Below are 24,006 nucleotides of genomic sequence, written 5' to 3'. Positions count from 1 at the left end.
TTATTCTGATCCATAATATATTTCTTTTCATTTTTTAAAAGATTTTATTTATTTATTAATGAAAGACCAGAGAGAGAGGCAGAGACACAGAAGCAGGCTCCCTGTAGGGAGCCCGATGACGGACTTGATCCCAGGACCCCAGGATGACGACCTGAGCCAAAGGCAGACGCTCAACCACTGAGCCACCCAGGTGGCCCCATAATATGTATTTCTTAAATGTGCTTACCTTAGCCATGCTGACAGATGTATCACTCAGATGGACACACATCTATGCATCTTGATGGCTGCCCACTCCTGTAAATGGTAGCTCTTACACAACACAGGAAAACCACTTGGAGTGACTGGTTTACTTGTTTTCATCATCTACAGAACCATAGAATGGGGAGGACTCAAAATAGAGGAGTAACTGGTTTTAAATACAATATGCTTTTTGCCCCAGACCACAACCAAGAAGAGCCCCATGCACCACGTTACAGTATGGGCCTTTGTTAAGACTTCTATTTCCCACCTGTATTTCTTTTTCTTTTTCCAACAACAGTCTGTCTCTGTGCCAGCTCTAAATAACCATAAATTTTGTTCTTATAAACCTTAATGAATGCCTGGCCAAGATGCTGTAACTATTGGCTTCTACGTTGGAGCATAAATGGAAAGGAAAAAAAAAAGTGTGCACAGTGAAAAACTGGATAAAATGGAAAAAAGATCACAGCAAACCCAAAGTCGCAATTTGCCTTTAATGTGAAGGAGGCCTTGTTTTCACGGTGTGGCAGCTTTCAGGGGTTTTAATCTCAAAGTGGCTGATCAATTTAAGGTAAGTGGCAGGCATTTGGCCTGGTTCCCAGGCTTGGCTTTGCTGCTCTGAGAAAAGAAAGGATTCAGTCAGACACACAGACAACAGGCATCATCGGCGGCTCCCACATTCCAAGCATTTTAACACAGATTAGGTTGGCATGATTCTACTGTTTACTGAAATCTCCTAGGTGTTGCATTTTTCCTTCTCCTTGCGTGGTTATCCGAGATGGTTTTCCCAGGTCAGGACCTTCATATGCCAAATAGCTGGCAGGGCTGTGAAGGGAAAAAGAAGAGCATGGGTCAAGACTTCTGATTCAAACGCTATTTCACTTGCTCCCTGCAAAATCTGAGACTTCAGACAGCAGGTAATTGAGCACTGAACTTTTTGCCTTAGGCATACATCGAGACAGGAACTGTTTTACATGCATTCCTGAGAGGGGGGGGACGAAGATAATTTCTTTAACAAGGACAAACTTAATTCAGCTAGAAATGCCCAGTGGATTAACAGGGTGATTTGTGGTTATTTTCTCTTCAGATTTTATAAGCCTGAGCCTTTTATATGTGTGGAGCAATATGGCAACCGATACAGTCCATGTTTTAAATTAACATTTTCACATGAAATGTTCTTTACTTTTTCAAAGCAGTTAATATTAAAAGAGCTCGATGGATCCCTTACCATTATCTCATTTTTTATTTTAGCCAAAGGGAATTTTCTTAATCCACTTGACCTGAGTTAAATAAAATAGGCATTCAATTGATCCAACCAAAAAAAAAAAAAAATGTTAGTTGTCTTTCATGTACTTTTTTTTGGTTATATTATGCCTTATGGAAATTTTATATTTTAAAATGTATTTTCACAGTTTCTAAAAATACTTTATCACACCTTAATATAGTCAACGCTTTTCCTTTAATCATCCTCATGACAGATTTCCTCATTTTTTTCTCTCTAAGAATTTTATTAAAATAAATAAGATGTATTTCAAAAATAATTTTCCAACCATTAAACTTTTCTTTCTTTCTTTTTCTTTCTTTCTTTCTTTCTTTCTTTCTTTCTTTCTTTCTTTCTTTCTTTCTTTCTTTCTAAAGATCTTATTTATTTATTTGGGAGAAAGGGTGAATGAGAGAAAGCACAAGTGGTGGAAGGAGAGGGAGAAGTGGACTCCCCTGCTGAGCAGGGAGCCTGGCAAAGAGCTCGATCCCAGGACCTGGGAATCATGCCCCGAGCCAAAGGCAGATGCTCAATGGACTGAGCCACCAAGGCACACCATTATTAAACTTTTCAAAGGCAATGTCCAAATTATTATACTTAACATACCTGCTTAACATTTTAAAAATTTACATTGACAAAATTCTTCCAAAATCAACATTTTTGCAGTTGAGTAATTATATTAAGAATGTGTCTAGGAGGGCTGCATGTATTTTATGCATTTATTTTAATTTGTGTTATTATATGTGCAAGTGTGATTTTAAAAATCAATATGGGATTCTTCATGGATTAGAGGAAAAAAAGAGATAAATGGGATGCCTGAAACTGCAGCAGCCATCTTGCAACCATGAAGAGAGCTAGCCCAAGACACCAAGCTGGCATACTGAGGGTGGCAGACAGGGAAGATGAAGAGACCATGGCTCTCAATTATGTCATTGACCTGCAGAATCAATGATCCTGAAACTTGGGACTTCATCTTATATAAGATAATAAATTCCCTTTCATTCACTTACGAATATTTGTTGAGCACCTACCATGTGCGATGCTCTAGGCACACTGTCCTAGATGCTTGAATATCTCAGTGAACAAAATACATAAGAGCCTTGCCCTGTGGAACTAACATTCTAGCCAAGAAATATATTAAAATAAAAACATAAATAAGAAAGTTCTACTGTATGTTACAAAGCAGTAAGTGAATAAAATGTAAAAGTCGAGCATAGTAAAAAGGAGACAGGTGTTGGTGTTGAATAAAGTGAAAGTTGGCCAGCCTCACTGAGGAAGTGAGATTTGAGCAAATACTTGAAGGAAATGAAGAAATTATTCTTTAAGCCAGTGAGAAGTAGGTTATTTGGTTTTTAATTTTTCTTATTATTAAAAACCCTCTAAATGAGAAGGTGGGCCAAGATATATGGATTCTTGGAAGATATCTAATGCCAGTTCCACTCAATTCTTCCAAATCCCTGTGAGCCAGAACATGTCTTTCTTTGTTTAAGTTTGGGTTGGGTTTCTGTCTCTTGCCACTGAAAGAGACAGGCTAGTAAATTTAAGTTGGTCACAAATAAACTAGTTCTGGTTCCACGGAGAAGTCCAAATCGATACTGGTTCGTAATTCCATCCTCTATGTCATGAGCTTGCTTTTCCATACTGGGGATGTCTAAGCATCCATAAAAAACATGACTTAGTAATCCAGACAGAGTGCTATTGATGAAAGAAGAAATAAGTCAGTGGCAGAAAACAGAGAGCTTGTAAATAACTCCAATAAATGTAGTTAACTGACCTTCGACAAGCAACAAGGCAATACAGTAGAGAAAAGACAGTCTCTTCATCGAATGGTGCTGGAACAACTGGACATCATATGCAAGAAAAGTAAAGCTAGACACAGATATTATAGCCTTTACAGAAATCAACTGAAAATCACAGAGGTAAATATAAAGCAAAAAAACTACAAAATTCCTAGAAGATGACATAGGAGAAAAGCTAGATGACCTTGAGTTTGTCAATGGCTTTTTACAGAGTCATTATCCATAGGGGGAAAAAAAGGTAATGTAGACTTCATTAAAATTAAAAACTTCTGCTCTATGAGAGACAATGTCAAGAGAATGAGAGACCAGCCACAGACTGGGATAAAATATTTGCAAAAGACACATCTGATAAAGAGATGTTATGCAAAATACACAAAAACTCTTAAAAGTCAACAATAAGAAAACAAACAACTTAATTTAAAAATGAGCCAGGGGCACCAGGGTGACTTAATCAGTTAAGCATCTACTCCTGATTTCAGCTCAGGGCGTGATCTCAGGGGTGTGAGAGGGAGCCCCACACTGGGCTCTTATTTGCCTATGCTCTTTCTCCAACAAACAATGAGCCAAAGACCCTAACACACACACACCTCGCCAAAGAATATACACACCTGAAAAGTGAACGTATAAAAAGATGCTCAACAACACATGTCATCAAGACAATGCAAATTAAAGTAGCAATGCGGCACCATCTGTCTTCAACTCTGGTGATGATCTCCAGGTCCTGAGATGGAGCCCCTCATCGGGTTCCCTGCTCAGCAGGGAGTCTGCTTCTCCCTCTCCTCCCTGCTCATGCTCTCTCTTGCTATTTCTGTCACGGTCTCTGTCTCTCAAACAAATAAATAAAATCTTTAAAAATAAAAATAAAATGGCAATGAGCTACCACTACACAACAATTTGAATAGTGAAAATCCAGAATATGGATGATACCAAATGCTGGCAAAGATATGGAGCAATAGGAACTCTCACTCATTGCAAAATAGTGCAGCCACTTTGGAAAACAATCTGGTGGTTTCATGCAAAACTAAGCATACTCTTATCATATGATCCAGCTATTACAAAGGCATTGAAAATTTATGCCTACACAAAAACCTATACACACATGTTCGTAGAAACTTTGTGTTCATAATTGCCAAAACTTGGAAGCCACCAAGTTGTCTTTCAGGAGGTTAATGGTTAAATAAACTATGATACATCCGGTCAATGGAATATTATTGAGTGCTAAAAAGAAACGAATACATGGAAGAACCTTAAATGCATATTAGTGAGTGAAGAGGTAAGTCTGAAAAGGCTATACACCAGATGATTCCACCAATATGACATTCTGGAAAAGCAAAACTATGGAGACAGTAAAAAGATCAGCAGTTGGGGAGAAATGAAGAGGTGGAGCACAGGGGATTTTTAGGGCAGTGTAACTATTCTAAATGATACTGTAATGGTTGATAAGTAACATTATGCATTTGTCAAAACCAAAAAAAGTATAGAACACTTTTACAGGGTTCACACTTTCTCACAGTGATGAACCCTTATGTAAACTATGGACTTTAGTTAATAATACATTAGAATTGGTTTATCAGTTGTAACAAATGCACCTCACCAAAGCAAGATGTTAATAATAGGGGGAACTGGGGAGGGGGAAGAAATATATGTTCTTTCTGTTCATTTTTCTGTAAACCTAAAACTGCTTTTAAAAAATAAAGTCTATTAAGGTGCCTGGCTGGCTCAGTTGGTAGAGTATGCAGTTCTTGATCTTAGGGCTTTGAGCTCAAGCCCCACATTGGGTATACAGTTTACTTAAAAATATATAATAAAAAAATAATAGTCTTTTTTTTAAGCACTAAACATAACAGGAAAGATTGACCATACAGATTTCTTACAATTTAAAACATCTTTTCATGGGACACCTGAATGGCTCAATGTTGGACATCCGACTCTCAATTTTGGCTCAGGTTATGATCTTGGGGTCATGGGATCAAGTCCCACTGGACACAGTCTGCTTGTTCTTCTCCCTCTGCTCCTCCCCAACTCTCTCTCTCTCTCTCAAACGAATAAATAAAATCTTTAAAAAAATAAAACCTCTATTCATCAAAATATACCATTAAGAGAATGAAAAGACAAGAAGTAATGTGGGATAAGACATTTTACATGGATAAATCATACAAAGGACTATTTCTAGACCATATAAAGATCTCTTATAAATTAATAAGAAAAAATTGACAGACTCAATTATTTTTAAGAAAGGATAAAAGACATGAATAGATTTTTTACAAATGAAAATATCCAAATGGCCAATGACCATGAAAATGTGCTCAACATCATTAGTTATCAGGAAAATGCAAGTTGAAAATAAAACAAGGTATCTCTACACACACTCCAGAATGGCGAAATTTTAAAAGGCTGACAATACCAAGTATTAGAGAAGATATAGACTGCCAGGAACTCTTAAAATGCTATGCAAACTGGCAAAACTACTTTGGGAATTTTGTTGCCAAGAAAGGTAAGCATACATACACCTACTCTATAACTCAGCAATTCAACCTCTAGGTGCAAATCCAAAGAAATGCATACATATGTGCACAAAAAATACTTACAAGAATATTCGTAGTACATTATTCTTAATAGAATCAAATGAGAGGGTACCCAAATGTCCATTAACAATGGAATGGGTAAATAAAGTATATGCATAACACAATACAGTAGTGAGTTTGTGTTACACATATTTCTATGTGTAACAACATGGTTGAATTTCAAAGATATAACATTTAGCAACAAAAAGAGTACATACTATATAATCTGGTTTATTTAAAGTTCAAAAACAGGCAAAACTAATTTATGGCAAGAGAAATCTGTGTAGTAGTTACCTTTGGAGATGGGACACAAAGTAGGCCTTTGTAAAGTTGGTAATGATTACTATCTTGCTTTGTGTGATAATCAAGCTGTATACTTAAGATTTGTGCCCTTTCCAGTCAATATGTTAAATTTAAATAAGTAAAACTAAAGATACATGGTTGACTAAATCAACCAACCATAAATTAAAGCCATGAGCCATAAAAATTCCTAGGTTACATTTAATCCTACCATTGCAATAAAGAAAGAATTATTTCTTCTACATTACCATTCAGATGGGGTCACTATATGTGAATCTTGAAACTAAGACTCCAAGCTATCATTCCTGACTCTCTGGTAAATGGCAAGAATTTCCTCACACCAAAATTCACTCTCCTATAGACACTTCAATATTACTCTGATGCCCAACAAATTATTAATAATAATAGCTAACATTTTAAGGATACTTACTATGTGTCAGCACCATACTGAGCACTTGCATGTATATTTATTTGCATGCATATATATTTAAGTCTGTCATTAACCCTAAGAGACAGGTATTACTAAGCTACTTTACAGATGAAAAAATAGGTTAAGAAAACTTAATAAATGTTCCCTCAGGTCATTGAATCAGTCAACATCCTTAGTTACATTTAAAAGCAACCAAAAGTTCAGTTGAAGCAAAAAAGAATGTATTGAAAGGTCATTGTGGGGTACCTGTGTGGCTCTGTCAGTTGGGTGTCTGCATTTGGCTCAGGTTGTCATCCCAGGGTCTTGGGACTGAGCCCTGCATTGGGCTCCCTGCTTAACAGGGAACCTGCTTCTCCTTCTGCTGCTCTCCCTGCTTGTGCTCTGTCTCTGACAAATAAATAAATAAAATCTTCAAAAATAAATTTAAAAATAAATAAACAAAAGGTCACTGCATAACTCCCAGAATTGCCAGGATGGTGAGTTGAGGCCTCTGCAGTCATGAACCATGTCCCAAATCAAGACATTGAAAGTTAATGCCCAGCACTGGACAGGACGATCGACTCTGCCAGCCAGAAACTCAGACACAGCCATCACCAGAACTGCCACCACTCTGCTGGGCATCACCAGAACTGCCACTGTTGCACCAACGAGGATGACTCAGTTTCCACTGCACCAATCACATTAAGAGCACACAATTCATGACCTAGGGCAAATAGGAATGGTATGTGCACATTTCTAAAATCAGAAGTGCAGGGGTTCTGGCAAGCAGGGATCTGAACCCAGTTGGATTGCCTCCAAAACCCAGGTCCTCAACTCCTATGCTAGGCTGCCTCCACTTGTGTGATGTTACTTTACCATTTGAAGAACCACATGAGGTGAGCAAGTATGAAAACCTCCAACAACACTTCATGCCACCATACCATGTAGATCAGAAAGCTTCAACAATCTCTTGCTTGACTAATTCAGAAAGACAGAATAAAACTACTCATATGTAAATTGAGCCTCTAAAATCAAATGCTTCACTAAAGGCAAGCACAGAGGACCTGGTAGTACAGCTCATCAAGACCCACCAGGCACCATGTGAGGCCATGTGGCCACATGCTGACTCAGATTGGCGGTGGAGAAGGCGGGCCACTTCTGAGTCACCAAGACCACATCCTGCCCCTCCCTCATTTTTTCCCCTGGAAGCTGCCCATCAGTCTTCTTGCTGAGCTCTCCACCCAGGCATGAGGCTCAGGTATTTGTAGCACATGTCTATGAAGCTCAGAAGTCCCATTTTCCAGGAACATTTGGCCCTGGTTCTGTCAGGGGAGTCTGGGTGTGAAGCTGGCTATGACTAAGTGTGAAACTGAGAGTCCGCATGAAGACTCTGGGCTAGATTCTAATCCTTTCTTATTTTTCACAGTGTTGTGGCAGGCACAGCATAACTAACATTGCATATATTTGTGTTCTCCCTGAAAATTGTGCCATAGATGCGTATTTATTATAGCCAGAGACAAAGCAGGCATTTCATCCTGTTCTGATTCATCTTAGAAAAATGTGTGGTAAGCAATTCAAAATTCTTCCCCCATCTACTTTCAAATAAAGAACAAGAGGGAAAGTCTTCTTCTTCTTTTTTTTTTCTTTTTTGGTAAAGGCAATTTAGTAAAATTTGTATCTGTTGGGGTTTTTTGTTTTGTTTTGTTTTGTTTGAGGTTTTTTGGCTTCCACTGAGGACAGTAGTAGGAGTAGGATAACAAAAGCTGAGGTACTCAGTAAATGGAGAGATGTGAATGTGGAGGAGTCTGACCTTTATTCTGTAGGCAGGAAGTAATTCATACAGGTCTTTTTAACCTAATTTATTTTTAACAATTTTTAAGTCAAATACAAACAAACAGAAAAGTAAATTTAATTTAGAAAACGATAAAGCAAAATCTGTGCAAGTACCACAAGTGACAGGATGAAGGTGGTAGCTAAACAGCTGACCCTCAAACAATGTAGGGGTTGGGGTGCTGACCACCTTCCCTCAAGCCCTCAATCCCCGCACAGCCAAAAATCCAAGTATAACTTTTGACTCCCCAAAACCTTAACTACTAAGGTTAGATACTGTTGACCAAAAGCCTTACCAACAGCAGTCAATTAACATATATTTTGTATGTTATAGGTATTATATAGAGTATGCTTACAACAAAGTCAGCTAGAGAAAAGAAAATTAAGAAAATCACAAGGAAGAGAAAATACATTTATAGGAATGTACTATGTTGAAAAACATCCATATAAAAGAGGACCCAGGCAGTTCAAATCCGTGTTGTTTAAGGGTCAACTGTACTACGGTGGTAATCATTTTGCAATTTATAAGTATATTGAATCAGCACATTATATACTTCAAACTATACAATATTACATGTTAATTATATCTCAATAAAGCTGGGGAGAAAAGAGAAATAAGAGATTGTGAGCACTAGAAAATTCCCTAGTGGCATTTAAAAAAATTATGATAATAGAGACAAAGCATAAAGCATATATGTCAGTTTAACATGCTGTCCCCATCAAGGCCATAAAGTCTAAGATCAACAGCATCCCAAAGGTCTCCTGAATTCACCGCACTAATCACAAGTCCCTTCTTCACTCAGCTAAGGCAATTACTACCCTAACATCTGGAATAATCATTTCATTTCTTTTTTTTGGTTTACTACCTAGCTATACATCCCTTAATAACACATTTTAATTTAACTTTTTTTGAACTTTAAGTGGCATCATACTCTGTTTTCTTTGTTTTTTGTTTCTTTTACCTAAGAATATTTTTGAGTCATCCATGTTAATGTTTGTACTCTATAGTCCATTAACTTTCTTTATTGTAAATATTCCATTGCATGAGTATATCACAAATTGTTTATCCATGTTATATTAGTTAGACATTTGGGTTGTTTCCAGCTTGAGGCTGTTACAAACAATGCTGTGGTATATTTGTATGTGTGTGTGTGTGTGTGTGCATGTGTGTAAGAGAAAAAAGAGGATTAGGAAGATCTATCTAGTAGTAGTGTGTAAGTTGAACTCAGATAAAGAAGGATCAGGGAATTCAGTGGGGTTCATCAGTCATACAAGACTAACACTGAAAGTGATTAACAGAGTGAATAAGAGACAATAGATTCATAGGAGTAGTTCACCAAGTAAAAGTTATACTTATTTAAAATTTAACTTTAAAAATGTAAATCTTTTTACCTTTTATTTTCTTAATTCTTAGTGAGTTTGAGCATATTCTTACATTTTTCCATCAGACTATTGTATTTTGTATATGAATTTCCTATTCATATCTTTTGCCCATTTTTCTATCAGCTGTTTCTTGACTTTCTTGTTGATTTGGGGGAACTCAATAAATTTTGAATATTAATACTTTTATTATCTATATTGTAAATATATCTACCTATCTATTGTCTTTATGTTCACAGTGTCTTTTGCTATACATATATATTTTAATTTTTGATGTATTCACTTGGCTAGGATACAGTATCTAGTTGTTCAATCAAATATTAATCTTGGGTTTGCTGCAAAGGTATTTTTCAGATGTAATTAAAACCCCTAATCAGTTGACTTTAGGTAAGGAAGATTATCCTGGATTATCTGGGTGAGCCTGATTCAATCAGATGAAAAGACTTAGAAACAGAACTGACGCTGTTCCCAAAAGAAGATATGGTTCCAACCTACTTATGATATTCCCTTTCTGAAGACCTGCCCTGCTCATTTCAGACTTTCTTAACCAGCCCCAACAATCACACAGATCTATGTATCATCTATCTATCTAATATTTTATTTATTTATTTTCCCAATTGGCTCTGCTTCTCAGGTTGAACCCCGACTGATATAGTATAATATTTTTACATAGCCAGTCTACCATTCTTCTGATTTATAGCATCCTGATTTCATGTCTTGCTAAGGTTGGTTTTATACAAAGATGTACGCAAATCATGTTCATGCAGCATTGGCAGTAATGGCTAAAAACTGAAAAGTTCTCCTTCATTCCCCTTGACCATACCTTTCTCATCTAAAGATACCTATTGTCAATAAGGGAGGGGGGATATATTTTACTGGCCTACATTTTTAATTTTTTTTTATTTTACCTACATTCAATTAATTAACATATTGCATATTATCAGTTTCAGAGGTAGAGTTCAGTGATTAATCAGTTATATATAATACCAGTACTCATATCAGGTGCTCTTCTTAATGTCCATCACCAAATTTCCCATTCCCCTACTCCCCACCCCTTTAGTAACCCTCAGCTTGCTATAGTCAAGAATCCCTATGGTTCATCCTCCTCTCTGATTTCATCTTGTTTCATTTTTCTCTCCCTTCATTTTTGCTCCTCTGTTTTGTTTCTTAAATTCCACATAGAGTGAAATCATATGATAATCATTTTTCTCTGATTGACTTATTTTGCTTGGCATAATGCCCTCTAGTTCCATCCATATCATTGCAAATGGCAAGATTTCTTTCTCTCAAGATTTCTTTGCATGGGGGTGCAAAGATACAGATGCAGTGAAACACTGGGACATCTGCAGCCCAATGTTCATAGCAGCAATGTCCACAATAGCCAAACTGTGGAAGGAGACTCGGTGTCCATTGACAGATGAATGGTTAAAGAAGATATGGTGTGTGTGTGTGTGTGTGTGTGTGTGTGTGTGTGTGTGTATATACACACACAATGGAATATTAGCCATTAGAAAGGATGAATACCCACCATTTGCTTCCACATGGATGGAACTGGAGGGTATTATGCTGAGTGAAGTAAGTCAATTGGAGAAGGACAATCATCATATGGTTTCACTCATAGGGGGAATATAAGAAATAGTGAAAGGGATTATAGGGGAAAGGGGACAAAATGAGTGGGAAAAATTAGAGAGGGTGACAAAACATGAGAGACTCCTAACTCTGGGAAACAAACAAAGGGTAGTAGAAGAGGAGGCGGGTGGAGGGATGGGGTGACTTGAGGACAGGCACAGAGGAGGGCACTTGACAGGATGAGCACTGGGTGTTATACTACATGTTGGCAAATTGAACTTCAATAAAAAAATAACAATAAATAAATAAATAAACAAACAAACATGGGGGTGCATGTGCCCCATTGAATCACTATGTTATCTCCTTTGAATAAATACCTAGTAGTGCAATTACTGGGTGGTAGGGTAGCTCTACTTTTAACTTTTTGAGGAAACTCCATACTGTTTTCCTGGCCTGCTTTTTATGTAAAACCTAATAGTCTGTGTGGGGGGGGGGGTATGTGTAGGGGTGTAAAAGTCTACAAAGTTTCCCAGAAGAATATATCCTAATTTAATGACAATAATTATCTGTAGATGGGGAAGGGTTGGTAGAGACAAATGAAAGAGGACTTTCAGGGCTTTTGTACTTTTGATTGTCTAAATCTTATACAATGAGAATCTATTTTTATTTAATTTGGGTCTTTTTTTTTACCATCTTAATTTATAAGTACAGTTCAATGCTGTTAAATAAATACACACAGTGATTATTTCAAAGGGCAAAAAATACTTCACAAAAGTTATCAACAATGACTGCAATATTTTAACATTCAGTGACCAGGAAATGACTTCATAGAGATAAATAAATATGCCAAAAGCAAGACGGTTTATTACAAGCATTACAACTTCAAAGTCTTTAAATACCTGGCTTATGCAGAAGAGAAGATAAAAGAAATGTTGAGTGTGGTGTCTACCTAGGGTGCACACTCTTGGCCTAAATTTCAAAAGCATATATAGTCCAAATAAAACATACCTCCAGGCCAAATTTGCCTTATAAGCCATATGTATATCACCTTTGCAACTGTGTAGGAAAAAATGAGGTTGCTTTAAAACCAAGAGTGATAGAATTTGAGCCTTAGAGAAATCTAAGAATCAGAGAAAACTATGACTCTAGAAAAAACATTTGTCATGTTTTTAAATTTGAGTTGAGATGGTACAAGAATGGATAGTAGCCTGAGAATACAAGGTTGGCTCAGCAGCCAACAATCAAGTAATGTAGGTTGAAAGATGTTGGTAAAGTATGAGGATCCTAGGTTTTCCTCGTTCCATGAATACACTAGATACCTGTCAAATAATCCTAAATACCCAGTAACTTACCTGAAAACTGGCAAACAAACTTCACAACTAAAAGTAGAAAAAAGACCCACATCAAAGAAGGTAGGAAGTATGGAGATGCAGTTTGGGAGAAAAATAGTTCATAGCCACTGCAGAGAGGATGGAGCCACAATCACAGAGAGGGACAAGAGACAGACTAGCACACAGAGGGGCACATAGAGAAAACAAATCTGCATAGCAATTGGCTTGGAAAGCAAGAGGAAATGAATTTTTTTGATTTCTTGCAACCAAAAGAGCTTAAAGCCTGGAGTTTTAAAGATCAGTGGACATGGCTGGGATACAGCCCAGAGGGCATTGCACTGATCTTGGAGAGAAGCCAGGCAAACAACCAGTAGACATACAGTGTGCATACAGCATACAGTGTGCCCCACCTGGCACATATATTGGGGAGGTTATTTGATCATCTTGCAGTCATTCCAGGGAGACAGCATTCACAGAGAGACCCTTCCAGGAACAAAAGTACTGTCCAGTGCCATTTTCCTCTCTTGCCCCTCAGCATAAGCACCAGGCCATCTGCAAGAACCAGCACAGCACCAACGCTTATTACCTAACTTGCTTACACTAAGTCCTGCCCCCCCACACCATGGTGGAACTGCCTCTCTTAGTCATGTTTGCCTCAGCAACAGCACAACAAGCCCCCTCCTACAGAAGATCAACCCAAACCCCTGTTCATACTATGTCTCCCAACCCAGGAGTTATGTAAAGCTTTGGTTCTGGTGGTGGTGGTGACAGGTCTCATTTCATAAGCAGAGAACACCTAGTTAAAATATCCCACATTCAGGCCAGGGACCAAACACTGTCCACAAAAGGCAAAGAGAGCCTCTGCAGACAAATTGCCTGAAGGATAAAGTGGTCAAGACAAAATAGCAGAGCACACACAGCACACATTGGAGATACTTCTGAAAACACCAAGCCCTTAAGAACAGGAGACACCACATGACAGGACACTACAGTATTTCTTCTTAATAAGACCATTACCCTCAAGAACAGAGACATAGCTGACTTCCTAACATAGAAATAGACACAGCAACTTAGACAAAATGGAAGACAGAGAAATTTATCAAAAACAGAGACATAGCTAATTTCCTAACACAGAGAAATAGGCATAGAGACTTAGATAAAATGAGAAGACAGAGAAATGTATCTCAAATGAAAGAATAGGACAAGGCTACAGCCAGGCATATAAACAAAACAGCTATGAACAACATGTCTGATAGAGAAATTAAGGTAATGATCATAAGGATACTCATTGGAATTGAGAAAAGAGTGGAAGACATGAGTGAGACCCTTAATACAGAGATAAGGAAAAACATAAAGAGATAAAGCGCTCAATAAATGAAAGGAGAAACATGCTTGATGGCATGAACAGCAAGATTTCTATCCGCAGATGAATGAATTAGTGAACTAGAAGATAAAGTAAAGGAAACTAACAAAGCTGAACAAAAGAGAGAAAAAAGAATTATGCAAAACAAGATTAAATTTAGGGAACTTAGGAACTCCATCAAACATAATAACATTCATATTATAGGAGTCCCAGAAGAAGAAGAGAGAAAAAGGGACAGAAAATTTATTTGAAGAAATAATAGCTAAAAATTTCCCTAATCTGAGAAAGAAAATAGATATCCAGATCCAGGAGGCACAGAGAACTCTCATCAAAATCAACAAAAGCAGAAGCACACCAATTACAATTACATATTTAAATTAAATTAGCAAAATATAGAGATAAAGAAAACAATTTTAAAGCAGCAAGATAAAAGAAGATAGTAACTTCCAAGGGAAAACCCATAAGGCTAGAAGGAGATTTTTTAGCAGAAACTTTCCAAGCCATAAGGGAATGGCATGATTACTCAAAGTGCTCAGCGGGAAAATCTGCAGCCAAGAATATTCTATCCAGCAGGGTTATCATTCAGAACAGGAGAGAGAGTTCCCAGACAAACAAAACTAAAGGAGTTCATGACCACTAAGCCAACTGAGCAAGAAATATTAAAGGGAACTCTGAGTGGGAAGAAGAAACCAATAGTGTCCATATAAAGGTAAAAGACACAAAAGCAGTAAAAACAAATATTTCTATTAAAAAAATCGAACTCACAAAATAAAAGGATATTAAATATAAAAACATATTACTAAAATGTGGGGAAGAGAGGAGTAAAGAATGGATTCAAATCTAAATAACTATCAAATTAATATAGACTCCCTAATGCAAGTAGAGGTCATATACAAACCTAATCGTAACCATATATAAGAATAAAGAGAAAGAAATCCAAATATATTACTAAGGAAAATCAGCAAACCTTGAAAGAGAAAAAGATAAGAAGGGATCAGATAAAAATCTTTGGAAACAACCACAAAACAAATAATAAAATGACAACAAATACATTTCTTATCAATTAATTACTTTGAATGTAAATGGACCAAATGCTCCAACCAAAAGACACAGCATTACAAAATGGATAAAAAAAAACAAGAACCATCTATATGCTGCCTACAAGACACTCATTTTAGACCCAAGGACACTTGCAGATTGAGAGTTAGGGGATGGAGAATCATCTATCATGCAAATGGCAAAGGAAAGCCAGAGTAGCAATACTTATATTGGATAAAATAGACTTTAAAACAAAGAGTGTAACAAAAGACAAAGAAGGGCACTATATAATAACAAAGAGGAGAATTCAACAAGATTTCACAGTTGCAAATATTTATGTACCCAGCATAGGGACACCCAAATACATAAAACAGCTAATAACAAAAAGGGACTAAATAATAATATGATAATAGTATGAGACTTTAGCACCCCACTTACATCAATAGAGAGACTATCTAAAAAAACCAACAAGGAAACAATGGCTTTGAATGACACACTGGAACAGATGGATTAACACTGAACAGATATCTTCAGATCATTCCATCCTAAAACAACAGAATACACATTCTTTTCAAGTACACATGGAACATTCTCCAGAATAGACTGCATACTAGCCCACAAAAAAAAAAAAAAGCTTTAACAAATTCAAGATACTAGCCCACAAAAAAAAAAAAGCTTTAACAAATTCAAGAAGATTAAAGCCATACCATGCATTTTTTTTTTTAACCAAGCTTCTTTTCTAGTCACCAAACCTATGAAATTAGAATACAACCCCACTCACACACAGGAAAAATCTGGAAAGACCACAAATACATGAACTTACTATTAAATAATGATTGAGTCAACCATAAAATAAAATGAGAAATAAAAATTATGTAGAAACAAATGAAAATGAAAACACAACAGTCAAAAATCTTTGGGATATAGCAAAAGTGATTCTAAGTGGAAAGTTTATCCCAATACAGGCCTACCTCGAGAAGAAAAAAAAAATCTATTTTAAATAAACAACCTAATCTTATACCTAAAGAAGCTAGAAAAATAACAACAAACAAAACCTAAAACCAGCAAAAGGAAGAAAATCATAAAGATTAGAACAGAAATAAATGATACAGAAACTAAAAAGAGAATGGAACAGAATGAAACCAAGAGCTGGGTCTTTGAAAAAAATCAATAAAATTGATAAACCTCTAGCCAGGCTTATCAAGAAAAAGAAAAAAGAGGACTCAAATAAATAAAATCACAAATAAGAGAGGAGAGGAGCAGTGTAAAGAAGAGGCAAGGACGACCCCCGGACCAGCCAAAGCCCGCCTGCCGCTGCATCCCTGCGTCCAGCGCTTACGTCCTGCTGCCATCACCGCCATGCCCAAGAGAAGGGGATGCTGAAGGGGATGCTAAAGGAGATAAAGCCAAGGTGAAGGATGAGCCACAGAGAAGATCTGCAGGGTTATCTGCTAAATCTGCTCCTCCAAAGCCAGAGCCCAAAGGCCCCTGCAAAGAAGGGAGAGAAGGTACCCAAAGGGAAAGAGGGGAAAGCTGATGCTGGCAAGGGTGGAAAGAATCCTGCAGAGAATGGAGATGCCAAAACAGACTAGGCACAGAAAGCTGATGGTGCTGGAGATGCCAAGTGAAGTGTGTGCATTTTTGATAACTGTGCACTTCTGGTGACTGTACAGTTTGAAATACTATTTTTTTTATCAAGTTTTATAAAAATGCAGAATTTTGTTTACTTTTTTTTTAAGCTATGTTGTTAGTACACAGAACACTTCACTATTGTTTTGGGGGAAGGGCATCTGTCACTAATAGAATATCTCCGAAGCTAGATTGATAACAAGGGAAAAACACCTTTCCCTTCTAGTTTTGAGAAACTTCCTCTTGGCTCCCACGAGGAGGGATTCCTTGATATTAACACACATGAGCCACCTTGGTGGTGTGGAAAAACTAAAATTCATCTTTTTATGTCCTCTTCTCCCTCTTTGCCTTCAACATAGACTTGACTCCCTTAAACCCAGAGACCTGTTGGAACCTGACCCCAAGAAATGGTTCCTAATATGTCAGGCTACCTGGACTTTACAGTGTCACCACTGAGACGGTGTCCCTCAAAAGAGTTTTTTAAGTTTGTGGATCTTCAGATTGATAATTCTGCCATTTTCATTTCATTTCCTGAAAGTCAGGGTCAGCTTGTGAAAAGTTGTTAAACAGCATGCTAAATGTGAACTGTCAACCCTTACTCTAAACTTTCCCTGTTCAGAGCATCACATGAAGACTTCATTGGGTTTTATAGTGGCTTTCTGATTTTGGTAGTCCATTGAAGAAGGGAGTTTAAAAGTTGTTGTATACTATTAACGATTGTCTGCCCATGTTCTGCCTGAAATACCATGATTGTTTATGAAAAGTATCTTTAATAAAGCTGGATACAGTTTGGCTTGAAAAAAAACAAATAAGAGAGGAGAAATAACAACCCACACCACAGAAATACAATTATAAGAGAGTAGTATGAAAAACTATATACCAACTAATTGGACAACCTGGAAGAAATGAATAAATTCCTAGAAACATATAAACTACCAAAACTGAAACAGGAAGAAATGGAATATTTGAGCAGACTCATAACCAGTAAAGAAACTGAATCAGTAATGAAAAAAACTCCCAATAAGGATGCCCGGGTGGCTCAGCGGTTGAGTGTCTGCCTTCGGCTCAGGACCTGATCCTGGGATTCCAGGATCAAGTCCCACATCAGGCTCTTGCATGGAGTCTGCTTCTCCTCCCTCTGCTTATGTCTCTTCCTCTCTCTCTGTCTCTCATGAATAAATAAATAAAATCTCAAAAAAAAAAAAAAAAAAAACAACTTCCAACAAACAAAAGTCTAGGACCAGATGGCTTCCTAGGCAAATTCTACCAAACATTTAAAGAAGAGCTAGTACCCATTCTTCTCAAACTATTCCAAAAAATAGAAAAGGAAGAAAAACTTCCAAATTCATTCTATGAGGCCAGAATATCCAAAACCGGATAAAGATATCACTAAAAAAGAGAACTACGGGTCAATAGCGCTGATGAACATAGATACAAAACTCCTCAACAAAACACTAGCAAAACAAATTCAACAGTATATTTTAAAAATCAGCCATGGGCACCTGGGTGGCTCAGTTGGTTAAGTGTCTGACTCGATTCTAGCTCAGGTCATGATCTTGGGGTAGTAGGATCAAGTCCCATTTCAGGCTCTGTGCTCAGTGTGGAGTCTACATGAGATTCTATCCTTCTCCCTTTGCCCCTCCCCCTGCTCATTCTCTCTCTCTCTCTCTCTCTCTCTCTCTCTCATTAAATAAATAATTTTAGGGGATCCCTGGGTGGCTCAGCGGTTTAGCACTGCCTTCAGCCCAAGGCTGATCCTGGAGTCCTGGGATCGAGTCCCGTGTCAGGCTCCTGGCATGGGGCCTGCTTCTCCCTCTGCTTGTGTCTCTGCCCTTCTCTCTCTCTCTCTGTCTATCGTGAATAAATAATAAAATCTTTTTTAAAAAATAAATAAATAATTTTAATGATATTCAAGTGGGGTTTATTCCTGGGTTGCCAGAGGGTTCAATATTTGCAAATCAATCAACATGAAACACTACATTAAAAAAAGAAAGAATAAGAACCATATGATCATTTATATAGATGGAGAAAAGACATTTGATAAAGTACAACACCCATTCATGATAAAAACATTCAACAAAGTAGGTTTAGAGGGAACATACCTCAACAAAATAAAGGTCATATAGGCAAAACCCACAGCTAATATCATCCTTAATGGGGAAAAAACACTGTTTTTCAGGTCAGGAACAAGACCAAGATATCCATCCACTCACACTACTTTTATTCAACATAGTACTGGAAGTCCTAGATGCAGCAATCAAACAACAAAATAAATAAAAGGCATCCAAATCGGTAAGGAAGACGTAAAACTTTTACTATTTGCAGTATGACATGATGCTCTATATGGAAAACCCTAAAGATTGCACCAAAAAACTGCCAAAACTGATAAATGAATTCAATAAAGCTGCAGGATATTAAATCAATGTACAGAAATCTGTTGCATTTCTACACACCAATAATGAAGGAGCAGAAAGAGAAATTAAGAAAACAATCCCATTTACAATTGCACCAAAAATAATATCTCAGAATAAACCTAATCAAAGAGGTGAGGGACCTGTACTCTGAAAACCATAAAATACTAATGAAAGAAATTGAAGACAACACAAAGAAATGGAAAGGCATATCATGCTCATAGATGGAAGAACAAATAATGTTAAAATGTCTATACTACCGAAAGCAATCTACACATTTAATGCAATCCCTATCAAAATACCAACAGCACTTTTCACAGAACTAGAACAGACAATTGTAAAATTTGTATGGAGCAAGAAAAGACCTGAATAGCCAAAGAAACCTTGAAAAAGAAAAGCAAAGCTGTAGGCATCACAAAAAAAAAATAGTTCCATCTACTATAGCATCAAAAGGATAAAACATTTAGAAATAAACAAAGGAAGTGCAAAACTTGTATTGAGAAAACTATGAAACATCATGAAAGAAACAAAAGACAATATAAATAAATGAAAAGATGTGTCATTTTCATGGATTAGATAAGATGGATACACTCATGTCCATTGGCAATATACAGATTCAATTCAATCTTTATCAAAACTCTAAGTGGCTTCTTTACAGATGTTAACAAACTGACCCTGGAATTCATACAGAAATCCTAGCTACCCAGAATAGGCCCCAAAAATCTTGAAATAGAAGAACAAAGTTGGAAGACTGACATTTGCCAATTTTAAAACTTACTACAAAGCTACAATAATGAAGATGATATTGGCATAAAGACAGACATATAGGGATGGCTGAGTGGCTCAGTGGTTGCATTGCTGAGTGGCTCAGGACATGATCTGGGGTCCTGGGATCAAATCCCACATTGGGCTCCTCACAGGGAGCCTGCTTCTCTCTCTGCCTGTGTCTCTGCCTCTCTCTGTGTGTCTCTCATGAATAAATATATATATATTTAAATTAGACATACATATAGATCAATGGAATAGAATTTAGAGTCCAGAAGTAAAGGCTTGCATTCACAATTAATTGCCATGACGATTCAGTGGGGAAAAGACAAAAGGTTCCGAGACAACTGTATATCCACGTGCAAAATAATAAAGTTGGACTTTTGTCTCACATTGTATATAAAAATTAACTCAAAATGGATAAAAAATAAAAACAATGAGCCAAAAAATAAATAAAAACACTGAGCCATTCAGGTGCCCCTGAACTGTACACTTTAGTGAAGTGTATAGATATGATTGAGATGGCAGCTTTATCTCAGTAAAGCTTTTGTTTTTTAAAACACAATAAAATTAAGTTAAATTAAAGACTGGATGGCAGAAAAAGTGCCCAGTCATAGCTCTTCAGAGAGTGGGATGAGGTAACTATAAAGGTGCACTGCACTATTGGTGGGCAGGTAGAAGCTGGTTACCTCTTACATCCACGTCTTTATATAAACTTCAGGGAGTTCTCCATTTTCTCTTACAGCCCCCTAATCTCAAATTGGGTTCTGTATACAACAGTTTATCATTATCAAAGTTTTGTACCATTCTCTGGGAGTTTTGGCACACTAGAAGATTAAATAAGATCATACATAAAAATCAAGGTTCAGGGTGCCTGGGTGGCTCAGTTGGTCAAGCATCTGACACTTGGTTTCTGCTCAGGTCATGATCTCAGGGTCTTGTGTGAGATCCAAACCATGCCCTGCCTCTGCTGTAATGGGCTTTTGCTCAGTGCTGACTCTGCTTGTCCCTCTAACTCCCCTACCTCTACCCCAGCTCATGTGCACACACCCTTTCTCTCTCAAATAAATAGATAAATAAATAAAAATAATAGTAATTAAAAAATCAAGCTTGGGCAGACTTTTGGATAGAGGTACCATACAAACTTTTCAAAGGCCAAAAAGAAGTCTGAAACAGTGTCAGTCTGTTTATAGCTGTATTTGCAAGCCACACATAGTTTCTACATTCACTTGCCATTGAAAAGACCATTGGTCAATGGCAATGATTGTGTGCCTACTGTATGCCACACACTGTGCCAGGTGCTGGAGACAGATACTGAGTAAAGCAAGTTCTCTGCCTCTGAGAAGTTCCCAGCGTAAAGGGAAGCAAATGATTACATAAGTAATAGATACAGGCTGTAGTGGAAGTCTGGACTAAGCCACTGTGGGAGCAGAGAAGAGGGAACAATTGGCTTTGCATTAGTGAAGCTGAGAAAGCTTCCTGTGATGGTGACTTTCCAGCTAGAAAATGAACAACACCAATAAAAGCCTGAATGCCCTCTTGGCATTTTTTTCTCTGCATATAAAATTCTTGTTATGCTATTAAGCCAGTGTTTATACATATAAAATTATCTAAAAATGAAGCTGAATTAAATACCAAAAAGGCGCTAAATATAGCTATAAAGCTATTCAAAGAATAAGACATGAGTATGTGGCGTGTTGTTTTTTTTGTTTTTGTTTTTGTTTTTTTTGAGTATGTGGTTTGAGACATTTATGGACTTTCTTTATCCTGCATTTTTATAAGAACACAGTTAATTAAGAAAATAATCTATTGTCGACCAGTTCTATTTTGCTTATCAAACAATAGGCTCATTTCTGAATGAAAGACTAAGCTGAACCACAAGATCATTTAATTATAATGCTAGTGGGATGCCTGGGTGGCTCAGTGGTTTAGTGCCTGCCTTGGGTTTAGGGCATAACCCTGGAGTCCTGGGATCGAGTCCCGCATCGGGCTCCCTGCAGGGAGCCTGCTTTTCCCTCTGCCTGTGTCTCTGCCTTTCTCTCTCTCTCTGTGTCTTTCATGAATAAATAAATAAAATAAATAAAATAAAATAAAATAATTATAAGATTAGCAATGACTTCACTACATAGTCTGTGCTTCCTGACTTTAGGCCTGGCTGGGTTAATTACTCCTGGTTTAAAATTTTTCTTTTCTTAAAATAGTTTAGTATGATTTTCCACAACTTCCCTTGATAATCTGTTTTTTGTCACCTATGGACAGTCTCACATGTCATCTGTCAAGTGAAACAAAGTGGAGTCTTACTGTGCAATTACTATAAAAACAAGCTGGCAACCCAAAAGAATACTAGCATTGGACTTTTCAAAAGGCTGAATTCCTCAGACATTGAAGTTTATCGGCAAATGGCCTGTGAACAATATCTTGCTGCATCTCTGAATAAGCAAAGTGCTTTTATCTTAATATGATTTGTCAAGAAATTTCCCTACCAAGAAAGACACCCCTACCATGTGGTTTCCAGGATGACCATCTCCTGCTGTGATAAAATTGAAATTTCTTCTGTCAGTTTAGTGGGAAAGGGGCAAATATATGATAACAGAAAGATTTTTCTTTCAGGAAGCAGTAAGAAACTACCCCCTCATAGAAGAGAGTTTTCTTGCCTTCCATCCTTGGACTTGGCTGCTAATGTCCTAGGAACAGGCAAAAATACTCTCTCACCTCCTATGCCTGGTTACACCCCAAATGAGCCAAACAGATTTACGACTTATATTTGTGAGTTCCCTTTGATTTTGTGTAACTAATAGTGTTATATGGTTTTGTTAAAACTATGTTTGCTGGTCAAAGGTATGACTTTAATTTCAACTCCTTTATACTTACTTTCTTAAGATTTAGTTCTTGCTTTAATTTCTTTAAATTTAGTGTTTCAATCGCCCCTTCCACCCCCAAGAGGATTGGCTTTGGTATGCTTAAAAAAACAAAAACAAACCCTGATTATGATTGAAACACAGGATGAACTGTGAAGGTATCCAGAGGTACTTGGAAGTGTTTTTCCCAATATAATTTGGCCACAAAATACAGGAGCAGAACAATCTTGGACTTAAATTAGTACTGAAGGTTTACAGACCTTCTACTAGTGGCAAATAATTATTTCAGTGGAGGACAACTGTGTCACTGGTTTTATGCAGCAATTTCCTACACACAAAAGCAGAATGTTATTTCTTCTCAAATGAAAGTTTAATTGCATATGACAGCCTTAGAATTCAACCAAGAATTGGGGAAGAGGCCCAATTAGGGATCAGCCATCCTCGGCCCCCACTCCCACCAGCTCTGCCCACCATCCCAGCCTCAGACACTAGCCAGACAGAGCTAATCTAACCCTTCCCAGAAGCCTTTGTGACAGGAGACTTGAAATCAGAGCGTCTCTCAGAGTAAATTGTGACCAAGGTTTTAGTCCATCCTGGCCAACTCCTTCCAGAGAGACCGGAGGTAGACTTCCCCTGAGTCCATGGTTCCTTAGAAGTGTGGTCAGTCCATACCTTGGTGACTCCTTTCAAAGAGGATTCAGCTTGGGCTCTCACTATTTTCAAAGTCTTCGGAAAGTTCATTATATCTTGTGGTGGGACCAAGTCTGAGAAACAGTCAATCTTGGTCAGGTGAACCCTTGCTGACTAGTTTCAGAGCACCTCAATCCATCATTCATTCTTTAAGCGAGTTTATAGGTGACCCATCCAACCATGCAGCCATAAATTGAATTTTGGCAGACCGTGCCAGCAATAAGGAGCCCACAAGAAAGCAGCAGAGCAGAGTGACCAAAGGCTTGAGCTCTGAACCAAACTGTATGATCTTGGACAAGTGACATAATCCCTCTGTGGCTCAGTAGCCTCATCCATAAAATAGGGATAATAGTATTTCCCCTACAGGCAATTTTGAAGAATGAACGAGTTAATACATCCAAAAGTGCTTAGAATAGTGCCTGAAACACGGTAAATGCCACATAAATATTTGCTGTTGTGAGTTATGAGCATGGTCAACAGACTGAGGTATTTAAAAATCGGTATGATATAATTAAAAACAAATGAAATTGTACTTCACTAGGCTTCAGCTTTGATTGGATTTCCTAGCATGG

General features: G+C 37.4%; 1 long non-coding RNA gene across 1 annotated transcript in view; it reads right to left on the bottom strand.

The window, feature by feature from the left end:
* Nucleotides 1-712: 712 nt before the first annotated feature.
* The window catches only part of LOC129498096 (uncharacterized), a 66,228-nt gene continuing 42,934 nt past the window's right edge, over nucleotides 713-24,006 (bottom strand). The window contains exon 2 of the long non-coding RNA XR_008662080.1: nucleotides 713-1,062. This is a non-coding gene — a long non-coding RNA (uncharacterized LOC129498096). The remainder of the gene's footprint in view (nucleotides 1,063-24,006) is intronic.

This window comes from Nyctereutes procyonoides, unplaced genomic scaffold (assembly GCF_905146905.1).
Source record: "Nyctereutes procyonoides isolate TBG_1078 unplaced genomic scaffold, NYPRO_anot_genome, whole genome shotgun sequence".
Taxonomy (NCBI): domain Eukaryota; kingdom Metazoa; phylum Chordata; class Mammalia; order Carnivora; family Canidae; genus Nyctereutes; species Nyctereutes procyonoides.
Note: the sequence above shows the minus strand (reverse complement) of the source record. Positions and strands in the feature narration are given on the sequence as shown.